We start from the raw sequence: 21,555 nt of genomic DNA, 5'->3' as shown, positions 1-21,555 counted from the left end.
AATGTCTGACACTAGTATCCAATTTTTAGACACTAGGGTTTATATTCAGGACTCCAAACTTATGACGGATCTGTATGTCAAGGAAACAGATTGTAATAATCTATTGAGTTTTAACAGTCACCACCCGAGGGGGATGATCAGGTCTCTACCATATAGCCAACTATTGAGGGTTAAACGGATAGTTGATGACCCTACATGCCTGGACCACAAACTGGACATGATGGTGGGTAAATTTCTGGACAGAGGTTACCCGGATAGACTTTTAAAAAAACATATCCAGAGAGTACAACAAACTGATAGGATCCAATTGAGACAGGATAGTAGGAGGGATCGACAGACTGCTGTCAGATTCCCTATGACCTCTACATTCAGTATCTATAGTTCTAATGTTGCAGGCATTATTAGGAGACATTGGAGGATTTTGTCCAATTATTATGATGGAGTGGTAGAATTTCAGTCACCCCCCCTCTTCTCATATAGAAGACCTCGGAACTTGAGGGATAAACTTGTGAAGACAGACGTCTGTGCAGTTAACAGTCGGGCTAGAGGTGGACTACATGATGTGACACGCCATGGGTGTTTCCCTTGTCTGTCGTGTGACAGTTGCGCTATCATGTTAAAGGGTAGTTATTTCATACATCCCACCACTGGTAGAGCGTACAGAATCACTTCACATTACACATGTCGAAGTGATTTTGTCATTTACATTTTACAATGCCCGTGTAATCTGATTTATGTGGGTGAAACTACAACTGAATGCAGGTTGCGACTGAATAACCATAAATCTAGCATTCGGACGAAGAAAGTTGAACTTCCTGTACCTAGACACTTCGTAGAGTTGGGACATAGCGTGCAACAGCTTAGATTCTGTATTATTGATAGGGTTCCCCCCCTTAAACGTGGGGGCAATAGGGAACTGGTCCTCAAACAACGGGAGGTTCAATGGATTCATAAACTTAACTCCCTTCATCCCAATGGTCTTAACATGGATTATCCTTTGAATGTATTCAAACGCTGATTGTATGTGTACAGTTAGAACTTTTGGATGTGGTTAACCTTTTGGATGTCTGTCCTTCTCTTTTTAAGGCACTTGTTTGATGTACCTTTGTGGACCCTGGGGTTCTCTTGCCTGATGGTACCATTCATTATTTAGTTGTTACTCTGAAAATTTTTATATTTTTGATGTATGGAATAGGAGTAATTATATTATAAATTGATTTTAATGTGTTTACTAATTTGATTCTCTTTTGTCTTGTAGATTGAAGACTTTGAGATGTTGAGATTAACACTGAAGGACACTTACCAACTGGTATTAGGAAGGCTACTTTTATATGTTTGTACTTTATTCTGCCTACGAGAATGTTCAAGAATTTCAAGAAAGGTCTCTACTGTGTAGAAGATGCTACAGCGCTGACCTGCACGAATGATATATATTGTGTACCAGAATTAATAGGGGGGTAGTTGAGAGGGGAATAAGCTCTTTTTTTCTCATAACTCGAAACACGAAGTAACCTAAAATGTATCCGGGATGAGGATTTGACATATTTGCATGTCGAGACTCTTCATATGACGGTATTCCCTTGATTGATTCATATGGGGGATACCTTGTCTTTTGGGTTTTAATAAAACTTCATTGTGATGTTATTTACTATCTTTATCTACCTACATTCTTACCACATATTTTGTGTTATGGAATACTGATGTGATATATATCTCTCCGTGCAGGGTTCTTTTTCAGCCATTGCTGCGCATACATCCCGAGAATGGTATCGCATTACTGGCAAGTTTTCCAGTTTTCACTATGGCGTGGCTAAAGCGTTTTATCGCATTGCGCCTGCGCGGGACTGCGGCCCCTCTATGATGTTGTAATCAGACTGCGATGTACAGGGTCATAGTGCTTTGTTTTGCACGTGTTGGCAGCAGCCAATAGACGGTGTGAGTTGGGGCATGCGCAATATGGCGATTATGGCGCCGAAATTCTTTTTTCTTTTTTCTTTTTTAACTGACTTCTCGTGGACAGATGGTCCTTGTTTACCTAGATTGGTGAGTGCCAGCTTCTGTGTATCATACTGTGATTGTTGATTAATCTGTAATTAATATGTTTTCACTATTATATACACATACATGTCACTTAATACAGTTGTGATTATCTACATCTAAATGTCAGTGATTGACTCATATGTTTCTGTACTATACTTTTTGCTACACTTTTATAATATATCGTATTTTTTGATACATTGTATAACTACTACGATTCATTACACCTGTTAATTGGGCTGCGGCTCTGTCTATATATGTCAATGTGTGGTTTTCATTTATTGCTTGAAAATGCTTCCATGGAGGAAGTGAAACGTTGCTGTGTTGGGTGAATAAATTCACATTTTTTTGATGAGTGCTGCTTCCAGTCTCTTTTTCTTGGATATATGCATGAGGAGCCCGTCACTCCTTGATATTTTGAAGCTAGCACCAACCGTTTCTGGCTATTGACACAGTGCTGCTCCTATGTTTGGATATATATATATATATAGTCAGTATTACATATGATAGGCTTAGATACAGGGTCCCAGCTGACAGTATCATACATGATAGGCTTAGATACAGGGTCCCACCCGTTAGTATGCTGGTATTTACCCTCCGGGGTAAATTTGGCATTTCTGGGGCCCCAAGCAAAGTTTTGTCTCGGGGCTCTAATCAAAGACACCAGTAGAGAGTGCCCCACACAGTGCCCCCTGTATATAGTGTCACAACCCCTCCATACGATGCCTCACACAGTACCCCTTGTAGGTAGTGCAATACAATCCCCTTTGTAGTTAGTGCCACATACTTCCCTTGTAGATAGTGTCACACACCCCAGTAGGTAGTGCCACATACACCCCTGCAAATAGCGCCACACCCCCCCTGTAGATAGTGCCACACAGACCACTTGTACATAGTGCCACACAGCCCCCCTTTTAGATAGTGCTACACGTCTCCCTTGCAGATTGTGCCACACAACCCCTGGTAGATAGTACCACACACACCCCCCCTTGTAGATAGTGCCACACAACTCCCTTGTATATACTACGTGGGTGCCCCCAAACAAATATAAAAAACCTATACTCACCACGATGAACGGAGCTCCACAGCCTCCTCAGTCCTGCAGCCTATGAGAAGCCGAGATGGAATCCTTGGCGGACGCGATCCAGTGACGTCATTGCACCAGAATGACCAGGAATTCTGTCCCAGCATCTTATAGGCTGCAGGCCGAATGTGGCTTGCAGCCTAGTGAATGGCAGAGCAGGTTGCGGATAGTTTCCTGCTTTGCCATAGTAGTCAATTGTATCTGTGTCCTGAGGACGCAGATACAATTGAATGTGGCAGTCATCCATGGGATCCGGGGCCAAAAATCTAGGGCTTAGGCCTCGGATTCCCGGTGCTAGCGACACCACAGATATATACATACACATACATACATAGACGCACAATAATATACATACACCTGTACATAGTTTTTTTTGTTTTTTTTTAAACTACATGACCTGACTGACTGACAATCAGGTCACTCACAGGGGAAGGTGGGCACACACTATTGTACTTAATTGTATCCGTATCCTTAGGATGCAGATACAATTGAAAGCACTGGCGAGGCAAGGAAACCATCAGTTCCCTGCCTCACCATTCAGCGCTTTTCTTGTGAAGCAGGCGATGCTATAACTTCATTGCGCCGCCTGCATCGTTCCGCTGGATCAAGACTGGTCAGAAGAGACCAGTCCTGCATCACTAGATTAGAGGACGCCAACAACGAGGTTAATGATTGCTAGTAACCTTAGAAATACAAGGAATGGATCCAGCGCCAAGACAGGTATTGTAGTTAAAATGGAAACTCCGTTCCAAATTTTATTCCAAAAATGTATTAAAAACGAAAAGGTATATTCCAGGTACAGGATGTGGTTGGTGTATATAGGCTGTGCCTACGCGTTTCGGATGACTACTGCATCCTTATTCATGGCTTGTTTGAGACAAGTAACTCAAAAGGCTGGAGTTTATATCCGGTTATACACGTGAACTAAATTGCGGTTCACAGAATTTATCTCTCTGGAACGCACATGAACTTGCACTTTAAGCAGGGATGTGCGAAAGATGTCCAATTACATGGCTCGGTCTAAGTACGTAAATATTTTATAATAGAATATATCACTATTTTTATTTCGATAGAAGTTTTTGAAAAGTACGGTGATGTGCCGTAATCATGTTGATATTATTTGACCGGATGTAAACCCTGTCAGCCTTAAAAAATCTCGTATTGAATGTTATGGAAAAAACAGCTAAAAACATGCATATAAACATCTATGAATGATGATATAATGATAAAGGTAAAAAGATTCCTTTCTGGGTAGAAAATGTTTTGACAGTCTGGTATACTTTGTATATATGTCACTGGGGTTTATTTTGATGTACCAAATATATAATAATGAATGTATTAATTTGTTTGTCTCATTTTCTCTTGATTTCCCTTTATTACGGGAGCGTTGCTAGGCGACGTCAGGGGATAGTCACTGTCCAGGGTGCTGAAAGAGTTAACTGATCGGCAGTAACTCTTTCAGCACCTGGGACAGTGACTACCGCTGGAGTTAATAGTATTAAAAGTTAACTTACCTGCTTCCTCCCCCAATCCGGCTTCCCAGGATGATGTTTCATCCCATGTGACCGCTGCAGCCAATCACAGGCCAATCACAGGCCAATCGACAGTAATGCTTTCAGCACCCAGGACAGTGACTACAGCAGGAGTTAATAGTATTAATAGTTAACTTACCTGCTTCTTCCTCCAGTTCGGCTTCCCGGGGTGACGTTTCATCCCATGTGACCGCTGCAGCCAATCACAGGCCAATCACAGGCTGCAGCAGTCACATGGACTGCCGCGTCATCCAGGGAGGTCGGACTGGATGTCAAAAGAGGGACGTGTCACCAAGACAACAGTACGTATGAATTGTGTCAAAAACTTCTAGAAAGGAAGTTTCTTGTGCATTTGTTCCTATAATAATAAAGCTTGACTCTGACTATATTTGGAGTTTTTCTAATTGGTAAAAGGTGGGGTTGGTTTGAAAGGCAGATGTTGGTTCATATCTAATAATGAAACATTAGCTCTTTTTTTAGATTGAGACCCATAGGTACTCTTGTTTTGAGTCTATATATCCAATACAGTGGCGGATTAAGTAGACCATGGGCCCTGGGCTGTTACCCAAACTTGGGCCCCCCTTCCTCACCGCCGCCCTGCCGCGCCGTAACTATTTTTAACACTACCTTTTTGGGCAAGCATTAACAGTGTTACGATTTCCCTTGTCACAGCGCGGTGTCCCTACATACTGACAGTATCACACTGTGCAGGGACACAACCTCCTGACAAGGGGAATTGTCTATCAGTCCTGGACTGCAGAAAGACTTTTTGTGAAATACAAGGATTTCCTATAATAAACATGTCAGGAAAGGTGACAGATTCTCTATAAATCTAGTGACTCACAGGTGACGACGTCTCAGATTCTAGTAGTTTTTTTCCTCTTTTCTTCTACATCCGGTCCAGCGCTCATGACGACTTCTCCCGGCCATGACTCATTTCTGCAGAATTTGCCACTCAGATGTCTCCTCACTTTTCCAACATTTCCACACCTATAAACGAAAATAAAGTTATCATGGTGCCACATACCGTACCCCTAAATATAATAGCACCAAACACTGCGCGCCTGAATATAATACCACACACTGTAAAACACCACATACACACAGCCCCCTGTACATAGTGCCACACACAGCCCCTGTAGATATTACACACCCCCATAGATATCGCCATACACAGCCCCCTCTATATATCACACATCCCCCTCGTAGAGAGCGTTACACACAGCCCCATATAGATAGTGCCATACAGCCCCCCTGTAGAGAGCGCCACACAGCCCTCCCCCTCTTGTAAATAGCACCAAAAAGCCCCCCCTATAAAGAGTGCCACACACATACCACTGTGGATAGCACTACACAGCCCCCCTTGTATATAGTGCCACACAGCGCTCCCCCTTGTATATAGTGCCACACAGCGCTCCCCCTTGTATATAGTGCCTCACAGCGCTCCCCCTTGTATATAGTGCCACACAGCGCTCCCCCTTGTATATAGTACCTCACAGCGCTCCCCCTTGTATATAGTGCCTCACAGCGCTCCCCCTTGTATATAGTGCCTCACAGCGCTCCCCCTTGTATATAGTACCTCACAGCGCTCACTCTTGTATATAGTGCCTCACAGCGCTCCCCCTTGTATATAGTGCCTCACAGCGCTCCCCCTTGTATATAGTGCCTCACAGTGCTCCCCCTTGTATATAGTGCCTCACAGCACTCCCCCTTGTATATAGTACCTCACAGTGCTCACTCTTGTATATAGTGCCTCACAGCGCTCCCCCTTGTATATAGTGCCTCACAGCGCTCCCCCTTGTATATAGTGCCACAAGGTTATGTACACATTTAAAAACTTTATATTATAATTATATATTTATATATATATTTATAGTATGTGTGTGTATCAGTGTGATTGATTGATTTTATTAAAAAATATTTTTACTTTTTGAGATACAGCTGCTTTGTATCCTGTATCCGTCAGGTCAGCAGGACTGACAGGATCAGTGACACGCAGGATCCACCTCAAATCTATCACATTTAAGATTATAATTTAGCGCAGGGCCCGTTTCACTGATCCCGTCAGTCCTGCTGACCTGACGGATACAGGATACAAAGCAGCTATATCTCAAAAAGTGAAAATATTTTTTAATAAAACGTAATTACAAAGTTGCCCCAAACACACATTTTTATTAAAAAAATATAAAACCGACATGATTTTTGCGACGTTTTTTCCGTAGACAATGCAGGTTTCATTTTTTTAGCGTTTTTATACACACCTTTTTTGCTATTTTAGAATTTTTATTCATAAAGTCTGAAAATAATAGTAAAAAAATAAGCTTTTTTACGTTTCAGCTATTTTTTTTTGGTAATAACATAGTTTTACCCTAAAATAGACCTTTTATTTGTAATCGTCATTGTCTACCGTAAATTTTAATATATTACATGTCTATATTAGGGTAATTGGGTCAGCGCTAGCGTTACAACAATCATTGGCGGGGGGAACGTTTTTTTTGGGGTGGGTATTCTATGTGTATTTATTATTTTTATTTTTTTTGCACTTTACTATTTTTTATTACTATGGTCTGTTCCTCAAAGGTCAAAAAAGACCTTTGGGGAACTTTATATTTTTTTTTTCTTTGTTTTACACCATGTTTTTCCACTGTAACTGGAGCTGCACAGCAGCCCCAGTTACAGGGGAAATCAGCCCTCTCACAGTGACGATTGTCACTAATAGGGCTGTGCTGGGTCTAGTAAGACCCAGCAACAGTCTGCCACTAACGGCACCCGGCGATCATGTGACCAGTCACATGATCACCGGGAGGAATAGAGACAGCGCCGCTGCTGCTGTCTCTATTCCTTTACACAGCGTTCATTGAGCGCTGTGTAAAAGAGATCAGAGAAGACAGAAGCAGCGAAAGCTGCTCCTATCTTCTCCTCAGGTTCCCCGGCAGTCACTGACAGCCGAAGACCCGACATTCAGCTGCCCGATCGCGCGGGCAGCAAGTTAAAACCCGAGCCGTAGAAAGTCTATGGCTCGGGTTTTAAGGACCCGTCCCTGACCGCTGACTGTAAAAATACAGCCAGCGGTCGGGAACCAGTTGGGCAGGAGGATAAGCCTGTACTGACCTCAGCGCCGGTGACCGCCCGCCCGGCTCTTCTCTTGCTGCTTTGGAGTAACAGAATAGCCGTCCGTCGCTGTTCTGTTACTCAATGGCGGCGGCCCGCACTTGTCAGGGAGGCGTGTCCTACCCCTTTCCCGGCCAATTCCCTGCTCCTCCTCATCTTAGGCAGTTAGCAGCGCTAGCGCGCTGAATAGATTTAGGAGATGATGTGCGGTTCGGGCTGCCATGGGCCCCCTGGGAGCCTCGGGCCCCGGGCGGCCGCCCGAAACGCCTATATGATAATCCGCAACTGATCCAATATGCCTCTCTTCTTAATATTTTATGTTTAAGATTGCCCCCTTAATATGGACACGCGATGTCTGGGGCTGAGCGCTAGTATTACCTGGTTACTAGCGATCTTTTACCTACTTTATAAAATAGGTGAATGACCACTAATAACTCCTAGCGCAGGGAAGCCTTTGTATCTGAAGTAGTCCCTGCCCTAGGTTCATTTAGTGGCACACGCACCCGATATGCGCCAAAATTCTGGCGCATCTTGGGTTATTGTGCGCCTCTTACAAGCCTCAGTAAACTAAGCAGTGACAGCTCTAAGCTGTCATTAATGAGTTTACATCACATGGTGCCCAGTTACCTCAGTTCATTGGCCTACTTAGAAAAGTAGGCCAGTGACCCGGGGATAACCTGGGACCACGTGATATAAACCAGTCAATGACATCTTAGATCTGTCACCGCTTAGTTTACTGTCGCGGAGGACACTTAGGCTCCAGCACTGGACCCAGGAAAGGTAAGTAAAACAATTGTATTCCATTTTTATGTGTTACGAATAGTTTTTTTTTTGTGTTTGAGTTTTTTACAGGTTTAGACCTCATGCATACGAACGTATTTATTTCCTCCCGTAAATACTGGCGTAAATACGGGTCCTTTGTCACATGTATTCGACCCGTATTCCACCAGTATTTACGGACCCGTGCCCGTAAATACGGGTCCAGTGTCACCAGTATTCCACCCGTATTTACAGACCCATTTTCTCTGCACTAATCGGCAGCCCCTTCTCTCTATCAGTGCTGGAAAGAGAGAAGGGGCAACCCTTTCAGGCAGAGTTTCTGCAGCGATTGAAAGTAAAAGAAGTTCATACGTACTGTTGTCTTGGTGACACGTCCCTATTTTGACATCCAGTCAGACCTCCCTGGATGATGCGGCAGTCCATGTGACCGCTGCAGCCTGTGATTGGCTGCAGCAGTCACATGGGATGAAACGTCATCCCGGGAAGCCGGACTGGAGGAAGAAGCAGGTAAGTTAACTTTTAATACTATTAACTCCAGCAGTAGTCTCTGTCCCGGGTGCTGAAAGAGTTACTGCCGATCAGTTAACTCTTTCAGCACCCTGGACATTGACTATCCCCTGACGTCGCCTAGCAACGCTCCCGTAATTACGGGTGCACACACGTAGCCACCCAGAATTACGGGAGCCCCATAGACTACTATGGGCCTGCCCGTGACGTTATTATGGCCTTAAATAGGACATGTTCTAAGCATACAGGAAGGTACCCGTGGCCAATAGAAGTCTATGGGCCCGTAATTAAGGGCCGTTATTACGGCTCGTAATTACTGGCGTTTTTACATTCGTGTGCATGAGGCCTCAGTTGTTGGACTACTTCAGATTCGAGGACTACTTCGACTACTAACGAGGGTCGTGTGGAGGGTTTTAGTTCATGTTTTTCTGTTTGTCTGCGTTTTTTAGAAACTTTATTACTACTGCCTTAGTAATGGCCGCTGTTTGATTGACAGTTTTCATTACTAAGGGGGGTTTAGTGTTAGCCGGTGAAAAGGCTAACAATAACCTCCCCATTATTACCATCATTTTTAAAAAAAAATTAAAAACAAACACCTGTGGTCCCCCTATTTTTCACAACCAGCCTAGCATTACCAGGATGGCAAGGACCATGGTGTTTGGGCCTTCCCAGACTGATAATACCAGACAGCGGCCGCCCCAGATTATCGGGTACTGGATTGTACCCGACTCTTCCTAGTACCCCTGGTGGCGGTGGGTACCAGGGTAATAGTGGGGGGTTAGTGTTAGCCTTTTCACCGACTAACACTAGGCCCCGCCTTAGTATTGGATGCTATCAATCACACAGCGGTCATTGGTAAGGCTGTGGTAATAAAGTTTAAAAAAACAAACACAGACACATAGAAAAAATATTTTATTGAAATAAACCTATCCCAACTCAACCCTCGTTAACCATTTTATTTAGAAAAAAAATCCATCATCTGAGTCCTCGAATCCAAAGTAGTCCAAAAACTGGACCTGTAAACAAAACACAAAAAACATTAGTAATAAAAAAGGATGGAATAGTGTAGAACAGGGATCTCAAGCACGCGACCCGCAGGCTGCATGTGGCACCTGAGGCTGTCATCTGTGGCCCGCGGGACACAGAGCCGCTAGTATAGGCTCTCCTCTGGGACTCTGTGTAATTCCCTGACATCGCTGTCCATATATGGACAGTGTTGTCAGGGTCTTCCCCAGAGCCGGAGTCCCGGGCAGAGCGCTAGTATAGACTCCACTCTAGGACTCTGGGGAATCCCCCTGACATCACTGTACATATATGGACAAACGATGTCTGGGGCTTCCCCAATGCAAGAGTCCCGGGCAGAGCGCTAGTATAGGCTCTGCTCCGGCACTCTGTGGAATTCCCTGACATGGCTGTCCATATATGGACATGTGATTTCTGGGGCTTCCCCAGAGCCAGAGTCCCTGGCAGAGAGCTAGTATAGGCTCTGCTCCGGCACTCTGTGGAATCCCCTGACATCGCTGTCCATATATGGAAAGTGATATCTGGAGCAGAGCTGAAGTCCTGGGCAGAGCGTTAGTAAAGGCTTTACTCTGGTACTCCATCTCTGGGGAAGTCCCTAAAATCACTGTGCATATATGGATAGTAATGTCAGGAGCAACCCCAGAATCAAAGTACTGGGCAGAGCGCTTCTAGCACTATGCCTGGGACACCACTCTGCCCCTGATATCACTGCCATATATGGACATTGATGTCACAGGCTTCCCCAGAGATGGAGTCCCGGAGCATAGCTCTTTCTAGCACTCTGGCTTGGACTCCATCTCTCCTGCTGACATCACTGTCCGTATATGGACAGTGATGTTAGGGGCTTCCCCAGAGATGGTGTCCCGAAGCAAAGCTGCTTCTAGCGCTCTGCCTGGGACTCCTTCTCTCCTCCTGACATCACTGTCCATATAAGGACAGTGATGTCTGGGGCTTACCCAGAGACAGAGTCCCGGGCAGATCACTATTAGCTACTAACACTCTGCCTGGGAGTCTGCAGCATAGTAAATGGTAGAGCAGGGAGATACCTCCCTGCTCTGCCATAGCGTTCAATAGAATCTGTATCCTAAGGATGCAAAAACTATTGAATGTGGTGTCGCTCTACCACTGTAGCAGCCATAGAAACTGCTAGTGGGGACACTGGACATGACGGGGCACATGACGGCGGGTGGCACGGGTCTCCTCATGCCGCGAGGCCTGTTGCAGCCGCTATGACTGATACAGTGGTAGTTACACTGCACGCTGGCCGGGGATTCCACTCCTGGCGGAGCCATGATGGCAGCGTCAGCACCCGGCGACCAAGTGGGCCACCCCAAGGGAAGTGCGCCCCGGAACTTGCCCGTGTTTGTCCGGTGTTGACGCCGGCCCTGCCTGGAGCCATCTATTCTTTCTAAACTTCTCACGCAGCTGTAGAGTCCTAATCAGGGGTCTAATTTTGTTCTTCCTTCAAAGCACTGTTATCTCTATATGTACATATAGAGATAACAGTGTTTAGCTTAGAACAAGCATTTCATATTTGAGATCCCTCCTGCAGTATGTGTCTCACAGCATACCGCCCACAAATCTTCACAAGCAGAGAAACAAGCAGCAGGGAAAAGAAGAAGATTGAGGATCAAATCCTCGTTGTAAATCTGAATGGAGAAGTTCAATAGAGTTATTTTTGATCATACATGTGTACTGGCCAACAAAAATAAATAAGTGGCCAGATGGGAATAACCCTTTAATGACCAGCAACATTTTTTCATTTTTGCCTCTCCGCAATTTAGCAGCCATAACTTTTTACTTTTTTTTTTTATTAAAAAAAAGAGTTATAAAACCTATATGAAACTTTGTTTTATGTGGCAGAAATTTTATGTTTTTTTCTTCAAGTTTGGAGACGCGTATAAATTACTGTGTAATTTATAGCATTTTGTATTTCGGTGTGAATATAGAAAAAAAGCAATTTATCAGCATTGTTTTTTTGTTTATTTTTTACACTGTTCGTGTTTTATGCTAAATAACCTGGTAATTAAATTACTGAGGTAATTTTGGTCATGTGGATAACTAATACATGTAGTTTTTTTTTTTATGTATGGTATTCACAATAAAATTTATTTTTATACTAAATAATCCCTCTTTTTATTATATTTTTTGCAGACTATTTATTATTATTAAATGTTATTACATTTTTTTAATCCAATAAAGGGATGACTATCTTATAACTTTTTTCATACTTATAATGTAGAAGCATACTTCTATATGCTAATACATTATCTTCTGTGTTACTATGACACAGACTGCTTTCAGGGCAACTTTCTAGGTCTCCAGGGCCAACTGCAGAGGGTTCCCCAGTCTACGATCACATCACAGACAAACCTGGTGACACAATCGAAGTGGGGAGTCCCTTTTGATCATACCGTGGTAAAGGACCGTTGAGATCAAAGATTTAAACGCCCAGGATTGGAGGTTCCTCTAAACCCAGTCATACTCAGGCATCTCTAAGAACACGAGCTGTTAGTAACTGCTTCTGTTAGGAGAATGAGGGCTTACTGGTGTGCTCATTATCCTCTTCTACATCGATGCCAAAAGATGTCGCTGTAGACTGAGGACATACACCACCCACCGTCAAAAGACAATGGGCGGTCAGTAAAGGGTTAAATATTGAGGCTGGTATTGAAAATTACTCTTTCTCCTCATGTAGTATACTCTAATCCGACTCTACATTAATTTTAGGTTTTATTTATTTATTTTTTTCAATAAATAGATAATGATGAAATGAAGACAAGGTCCAATATACAGCCCACATAACCTATTCATGTTTCTTTATAACATTAAACTATGCGTACAGTACCTCAATATCTATTTTGTAGACTATAATATACATTAAAACAATCTATTGAACAAAACCTGCAATGTGGATTAAGTAAATGTCCCAAATATTTCAATTAGAGGCCAGACGTTGCCATCTTTTTAAAAAACAAAAAAACTCTAAGGGGCAGATGTACTATTCAAAATGCACCAGAATTCTGGCATATATGCCGTGTGTCACATTTATTAACTGTTAGACATTGTTAGACACTTTTTTGAAGCATTCGACAAGCATGGCTTAGTGGAAAAAGACGTGGCTTAGCAAAAGGGCTTTGGCTTAAAATGTGACACTGTGTGCCAAAAATATGCCAACATTTTGGCGCTAAAAACTGGCGTAAACTAAGCCAACTAATAGGTTGTATAAGGAGGAAAAAATGTTTAGCATGTCGCACTAAATTTATCATACAGCATGCCCCACTTTGATACATTTTCTGATTTCCTTGTCTAAGTTTACACTGTCTAAAATATAAACGCTTTGGCGTAGTCGACTACGCTATTGATTCCGCCAAAATAAAAGGAAATCTTACAGAACAGAGACAGACTTAAACCATTAGCAATGGAAGCGTTACCATTGAAATCAATGGTAATGCAAACGGAAAGCTATGGTTTCCATTTCATTTCCGTTCATGGGTTCCCCTGACGAAAAGGTCCGATGGAACATAAGAACGGAACCCTGACGCAGATGTGTACGAAGCCTAAGGCTGGGTTCACATGACCTATTTTCAGGCGTAATGGAGGCGTTTTACGCCTTGAATTACGCCTGAAAACACGGCTCCAATACGTCGGCAAACATATGCCCATTCATTTCAATGGGTTTGCCGATGTACTGTGCCGACGACCTGTAATTTTATGCGTCGCTGTCAAAAGACGGCGCGTAAAATAACAGCCTCGTCAAAGAAGTGCAGGTCACTTCTTGGGACGTAATTGGAGCCGTTTTTATTGAATCCAATGAAGAACAGCTCCAAATTACGTCCTTAATGGATGCCCCGCAAAACACGAATACAAGCAATTACGTCTGAAATTCAGGAGCTGTTTTCTCCTGAAAATAGCTCCGTAATTTCAGACGTAAATGCAGTTATCCTGTGCACATACCCTTAGAGGTGATATAAGGCAGAGAAAATTTTTAAACATGTTTAGCCAGCTGTGCCAAATTTATCATACAGCGTCCACCACTGTGATAAATTTAGCACATCTTCTGACTTACTGGTCAAAGTTTACACTAAATTTACATGGCATTAGTAAATGTGTCCCATTATTTTTATTTAAACAATCATAAATGAAAATTTAAACAATCTGACGGCCACTGAATATGAATCATCTACGTGGGAACGTGACCTTTTGCTGTGCCTCGGATGTCCTCTTTTGGACAATGAGTAAATGTATAAATAGGGAATAATTACCAGAATTTTGTTTTTTCACAGAATGTATTGCCCACTTACAGATATTTCTTGACAGCAGCTTTATAACAGTAAAATGTTAGAAGAACAAAAATAAAATGAGTAATATATATGGGCATAGAGAGTGCCCAACACAACACAGATGGCACAGATAATGATCTGAGTGATTCATTGTATCTTGGGGGCTGTTCTAACCTTATGGTGAAGTAAAACTATGACCAAAAACTAACATTCAAATTATTTTAATCTCTTATAAAAATGTGTAAATGTAAATAGCTGGAACTCAAGGATCTAGAATCAATTATAATTTAAAATTAATGGAAATTACAGAAATGTTCTATTAGGATCTCACTATCTTCCATGAATCCTATTCCCTTCTTTGATGTTGCCTTTAAGTGCCTAAAAACAAGCAATCGCCCATCTCTGGAAAATTAGGGCTGCTGGGCCGAAACTGTTCTAACGTTCATTGCACATCTATTATAGGTTAGGTCTATGAAAATATGTTTGTGATTTCTGCTTTTTTTAAGATGAAGACTTAAAGGTTACAGACACTATCACTTTCAATACTAATGAACTGCCCATGAAATGTAAAATGTTCATTATTTAATATGTGTTTATGAAACATTTATCAATAAAGAAATAGGGAAATGCACAAAGAAACGAAAATAATTTCATAATATATATATAATACAGAATATAGCCTCAGCGCTCAACAGTGGAAACAAACTTTCAAAATGATCCTTGTGTAAAAATTACAATTCAAGTGGAAAGCTCAATGCAAACTTTAATTAGCAAGGAATGTCTATCTGCCCATTAATAAGGTCTTAGGCTATAATCACACACATTGATTTGGTGCTGTTTTTGGCACAGTTTTTGAGCCAAAGCCAGAAGTGGAACAAAAAGGAAGAAAAGGTATAAAGTAAAAAATTATGCATCTCCTTTCTTTTGGGTCCACTTCTGTGTTTGGCTAAAAAAAATCTGGGCCAAAAACTGCATCAAAGCTGTGTGTGTGATCCTGGCTGTGAAGGATAGTTTATTTGCTTATATTCTTCATATTAAATTACATTATGAATTATCAAGCAGGAAGCCGAATTACTAAGATATGTATTCTCCATTTTGTAATGAACTTTCCTCTATATAATTCTAGAGGAGTCTCAAAGAAATGTCTTATCTTTTTGTATGCTTTGCATGGTCTTCATACATCTATGCTAGCAGGTGCAACTATTTCAACAAACTCCCTCATGGGAAAGAACAGTTAACAACACTCTATTGTATGTTTGTCTCCAGGTGTTAGCATTTTAATGACGATGTACTTGAAATATTCTTATTGTCTGCTATTGGCTGAATAAGAAATATTGTCACATTGCCTCTGATTGGTTAACCTCAAGCCTACACCCCTTTTGAATGAGTTTGGCAATGACCCCCCAGAGGAATATTTTGAGCACACCAGAAGTGTCTGTGTGTCTCGATATATATCGGTATGAAATCTCCTGATTAGGATGCTGGATAAAGTTCCTGGCGTGAGTGTCTGTTGGAACACTCGTCTAAATTTCAGTCTAATATATTTTGAGCCATTGACTTCCACGACAGTAATGGTGCTGAAACCCGGGAGATTGCTCGTCTGATAGCTGTCGCTAGAGAGGTCTGGTTTACCCCTGTGAATTACAAAGAAATGTGGTAGCTAAGGAGCTTATTCTTACACCATTCACACATTGGAATTTAGCTGTCATTACAACACATCTTCTGGACGGGGCACTATATCCAGTAATGGTATGAAAGATGGATCCAAAAAGGTAAGTTGAAACTTTTTGTGTGATCAAAGATTGCAGATGCGTACGTAATTTTGAACTGTTGATATGAAAGGCATGAGAGAATTTTTGCCGGCAATTACATTGTTAACCGGAAAAAGTTGTGAGAAGTGATGACCTCCCCCTTTGGAATGCGGTGACGTAGCGCATGTTGTGGGAATATTAAATACTCAGGTTAAGTTTTATGTAAAGTTCTAGACCAGCGTGCCTTAGCATTGGACTATTGAAGGCATGCGTCAGATAAAAGATACAGCAGCGGAATATTCCCATTTGAAAACATTGTTTCTATTTTTTGTTGTGAAAGGAAAATTTTTGAGCAGAAAATTCTGTGCAGTCTATATATAAAGAAGAAAAATCAGTTTACACGTATCCCTTCTAGTTACTGCTCAATGTGAAAGTTTAATGTAAAGATACTATTTGTTAATGTTTTTCTTCAACTGAACTATCTGATTAATCAATTAATGATTATGCGATGAAAAAAGATTGTTCTCCACAGGAAGTGTCCAACTGGGAGCGAAAGGCGTGAAAACCAGATTCTAACAGAATGTGGATGATAAAGGAAGGTAAACCGGTAGTACCCAAGGCACGCTTGATGGCACTTGCATTGATGGTGTGACCTCACATATGCCTTCAAGACTGCAAGGATCGATTTGGTAAAATCTAATTGGTGGGTCCCAGGTTTTTACAGCTAAATTCTGTTAGATCTGTTTTATTTGCCTACAGAACTGTAATGACGGGGTAGGGAAACAGACAGGTAAGCCCTAATCTACCCGCCACTCAGTCCCTGCCTACTTGCACGACCCGTCCTAGGCGACGGCGTACAACTGGGCGACGGTCCCTACGCTCAATACGAGCACGAGAGACAAATAGACAAGGGTACACAGAAGCTAAGGGAAATGGGGCAGTTGCCCACGACAACACCGTGAGCAACAAGAGTAGTGAACGAGCCGAGTCAAACCAGGAGTGTACTGGGTACCAAACGCAGAGGAGGAGCGTAGTCAGTAAAGCCAGGGTCAAAATGAAGCTGAGGTCAATAGTAATAGCTGGAACAGCAGAGCCAGGAAACAAGAGAGAATCACAGGCAAAGACAAGAAGCAAATGAAGGTATACATAGACCGAGGGCGGGAGCTAGAACCATCTGGCCAGGCTGTGATAGGTTCTCCCACTCCTAAGCCTACCAGCCTGAGTGGTAGCAGATCGAGTCACTCTATCAGACCTAGGAGCAGATGCAGGATGCAGACTGATTAACCACGGGCGTCGACACAGAAGCTGTGTCAGGCAGATCCTTTACAAGAACAGTCCTGGCAAACCGGTGCCAACCTTATCATACCCGCCACCCACGAAGGGAAAAGATCTTGACAGAGGCCTTCCCATGCAATACAAATTAGATAAAGAAAGTTGGGAGGAATCCTCCAGCTCACCCACTAATCGTCTCTATCCAGACTACGCTCGGATCCAGCGTGACGGCACACGGCAAGGCAACAGAAGAAGAGAAGGAATGATCCAGCACTTTAGAAGAATTTTAAAAGGAAACAATGATCCAAGTTTATTTCCGATGATATAAAAATAATTGAAAGTGCATGGGGGTGGTGACAGCAGCCTACACGCTTCGGACAACACTCTTGTCCTTATTCATGGCTCATGTCTATCTGTGATGGGATCAGTCACGTTTTTACATCGGGTAAGAAGGAAAAGGAATTAATTACTTTACACCTCGATTAAGGTGGAATACACCAGGGGTCGGAACGTCATCTGCATAAGGTAAGCTAATGAATATATATATACAATATAAACGTTCTTCATAAAGATAGTAGCTTGTCTGTATTCCTAAAATTTACAGTTTACAAAGAATATGCTTTTGATCTTAATCTTTTATCTATATGTAGCCTAAATTTGACTATTTTACATTAAATATATTAAACTTGACAGTCGCATCATAGAAGGCAATGCGCAAGGCATATAAAAGACAAAACAAAGTATGAAATGAATAGCGACTTTAAAACAACTATTTAAAATTAAAAAAACTATTGTGAAATGATCTAAATATAACAACACTTCCAGATATATAATGCAACAAGTGTCAATATTATGCCCTGTTTAAATTTTGTTTTGAAGTAAATTAGAATAAAGTATACATTCACGAAATATAGTTTTTGATTAATGTAATAGCTCTCCCTATTTGTATAGTTGCATTTTTATATTCTAATAATTCATTGTAATTTTGTTATAATTTTCTTATAAAGTATGTATAATTATATTATTCCAGATGGCCATTATGGACATAAGATGTAATATTGTATTTTGTATAATCATTATTTTGTAAATCCTGATGCATTTTATGTACTCTCTATTCAATGATCAACGTCAGGAATTTATGTATGCACCAAAAAAGGAAGAATCTTGAGCATATATCACATAGAAGACTTACATATTTCTATCCTACAGATAGTAACTGTTCGGTATAGTAGATATTGGAACATATTCAATAGTGGAACATTAATTCTTTGCGGAGATTCAGGCCACTTTTAAACTATAGATCCAAAAAGCCTCACTATCCAGAAGAGTGTGTCTAAGATTCCCTCCTCTGATAGACCTATTAACCCTTTCGATGGCATACGTTCTGAAAGATCTTGTTGACCTATTATGTTCTGTAATGAAGTGTCTAGCCGCATTAGAGATGCTACAAATAGCAGTGTTCCTGACACATCCTAGATGTTACAAAATCCATGTTTTGAATTTACTAATGGTACATCCCACATACATCAAACTGCAATCAGTGCATTCAATTATATAAATGACATATTCACTAGAAAAAAGAGGAGGGGAACCTCCAGCTCACCTTGTGTGTACAGGTATTTGTACTCTGGTCTCCGCACGGATCCTCGCGTCGGCACGCGTTGTGTGAGATGCAGGAAAAACAGGTGGGTTGGATCCAGCGTAGCTGCGGATAAAAAGGAACTTGTTCCAAGTTTAATGAGGATATTAAAAAGAGGTCGATCAGAGTGATGTCCTCGAGTGCTGGGAGAGAGATGGAAGGATTGAAGAAGCCTACGCGTTTCAAACGCTAGCTGCGTTCTTAGTCATGGCTGGGATAAACTGACCGACTCGTCTGGTGTATTTATGTGTGAAATGTCATAATTGCATTCCAGGTGCTGGCACTTTCCCTGAACGTGAACCGGAAGTATGGAGACTCTGCGTTCCAGAAGCTCCAGCATACGGTAAGTGTAATTATTTTGACAAACTGTCTGGATGCACCTTTATTGAGGGATCAGAGGCAAGGGATAGTTTAAACATCAGAGTTCCCCGTCAGTTTTGTGTTTGTATGTGGGACGGGAGGAACTACGCAAGAATGTATCAGTTTGTGATTTTGATCTCCTTGGAGATAGATGTCACTTCCGGTCTTGACTTGTGTGTTATTGTTTTGCGTTCCAGAGTCATGTGGGTCTACTGGAACGCAAACCGGAAGTGGTGCCGCTCGTAGATATCGAGGCATAGACACCGCTCTCTGCTGGAGCTGAATTGTGAGTATATTAGTTTTATTTTAATATATGTTCGAACAAGATGTGCGGGAAAGTGCCTTTTAATGGGTAAATGGGGAGATGCGGTTGTTTTATATGTGTGTATAAATAGACACCAGTTCATATGTACTATGTTGCCAGAGCAAAAAAGATGGAGAAAATAAATGGACTACATTTTTACTTTTTATTATCGTGTATTTTATTAAGAGTTTTTTTGTATTTTTATATTAATATATGTATTATTTTTTCTATTTATTTTTTGAGTGTCTTTTACTTTTGCTCTTTTGGGCAATAAGTATATTTGTGTTGATTGTCAGTTAGAAATTTTGGTGGTTGAGCCACTTAGAATTGTGGGATAAGAAACATTGGGATGGGTATTCGGTATAGGGGGATATCGGGGTAGTGAGCTAAAAAACTTATATCTGAACAGAGTATATGTTACTGTTATTAAATTCAAGGGGAAAAAGAAGAAAAATAATAAATTTTTATTTAATGAATATTTATGATGAAGAAGGTGAATTAAAAATGTTGGAGATCAGTTTTTGAGACTGATTATTTATAATATCTTTGTCAGTGGTTTGTATTTGTAAATGCCACTTGATATAACCCAAAAAAAGAAAAGAAAGGAAAAGGAAAAGTCTTGTCTGTGTACCAAGCAGAAGGTTGGAAGAATGAGACTGTAACAATGTTTACCCTGGGCTAGAACCTGTCACTGGATAGAAATCATGTTGTCTTACATTATAGTTGGTTGGGCTGATCGGGGGGTAAGTAACTAAATAGGTGGATGACTGTCTTTCATCTATTGCCATATTTGAATATGTGAATGATGGTGGTCAAGACCTATCTGGTATAAACCTATCAGGTATGGGAAATATTTTATAGGGTCATTCTGAGCGTGATGTAGTTATTGATTAATAATGGAACATAAGTTCCTTTTTTAGGTTAAGGCCGTTGGGGACTCTAGTGTCGAGTCTGTATATCCAGAAGGCCTCTCTATGATGGATTTTGTGTTGCAGATCACCACCTCTTTTTGGGGAATGTACTTTTTCTATGGCGTAGCATATTAGTGATTTTATTGTTCTATTGTGACATGATATAAAGTGTCTAGCCACGTTCGATATATTACAAATATTAGGGTTTCTTATGTAGCCGAGGTGTTCTAGGATGCGAGTTTTAAATTTTCTGCTGGTGCAACCTATGTATTTCAAGCTGCATGTGGTACATTCAATTGCATAGACTACTGAAGTAGTATTACAATTGATGTAATTTTGTATTTTGAACGTTTCAGAGTTGTTTGAGTTCGAGAAAGATTTGGTGGGCTGAACTAGAGTGCATGTTTTGCAGGGGTGTTGGCCACATCTGTAGAAGCCCTTACTTTCTAGCCAGGTGGTTGTGGTTTCCTCTGACACGAAGAGAGAAGGGGAAAGGATGTTACCCAATGTGGGTGCTTTTCGAGCCACTATCTTGCAACCTCCTTGTAGAATGGACCGTAGTCCATCGTCCTCCATCAGGATAGGTAAATATTTGTTTATAATTTGTTTAATTTCCATAAACTGATTGCTTTGTTGTAATACTAAAACAGGTACATTTGGGTCTAGTTTCTTATTTTTGTTAGACTGTTTAAGGAGATCGGCTCTAGAATTTTTTTGGGTGATATGATTTGCTCGATTGAGTGACCACTTTGGGTAAAAATGTAGTCCATTTATTTTCTCCATCTTTTTTGCTCTGGCAACATAGTACATATGAACTGGTGTCTATTTATACACACATATAAAACAACCACATCTCCCCATTTACCCATTAAAAGGCACTTTCCCGCACATCTTGTTCGAACATATATTAAAATAAAACTAATATACTCACAATTCAGCTCCAGCAGAGAGCGGTGTCTAT

The sequence above is a fragment of the Rhinoderma darwinii genome, chromosome 4 (genome assembly GCF_050947455.1).
Source record: "Rhinoderma darwinii isolate aRhiDar2 chromosome 4, aRhiDar2.hap1, whole genome shotgun sequence".
Lineage (NCBI taxonomy): Eukaryota > Metazoa > Chordata > Amphibia > Anura > Rhinodermatidae > Rhinoderma > Rhinoderma darwinii.
This window is presented reverse-complemented; position numbering follows the sequence as displayed.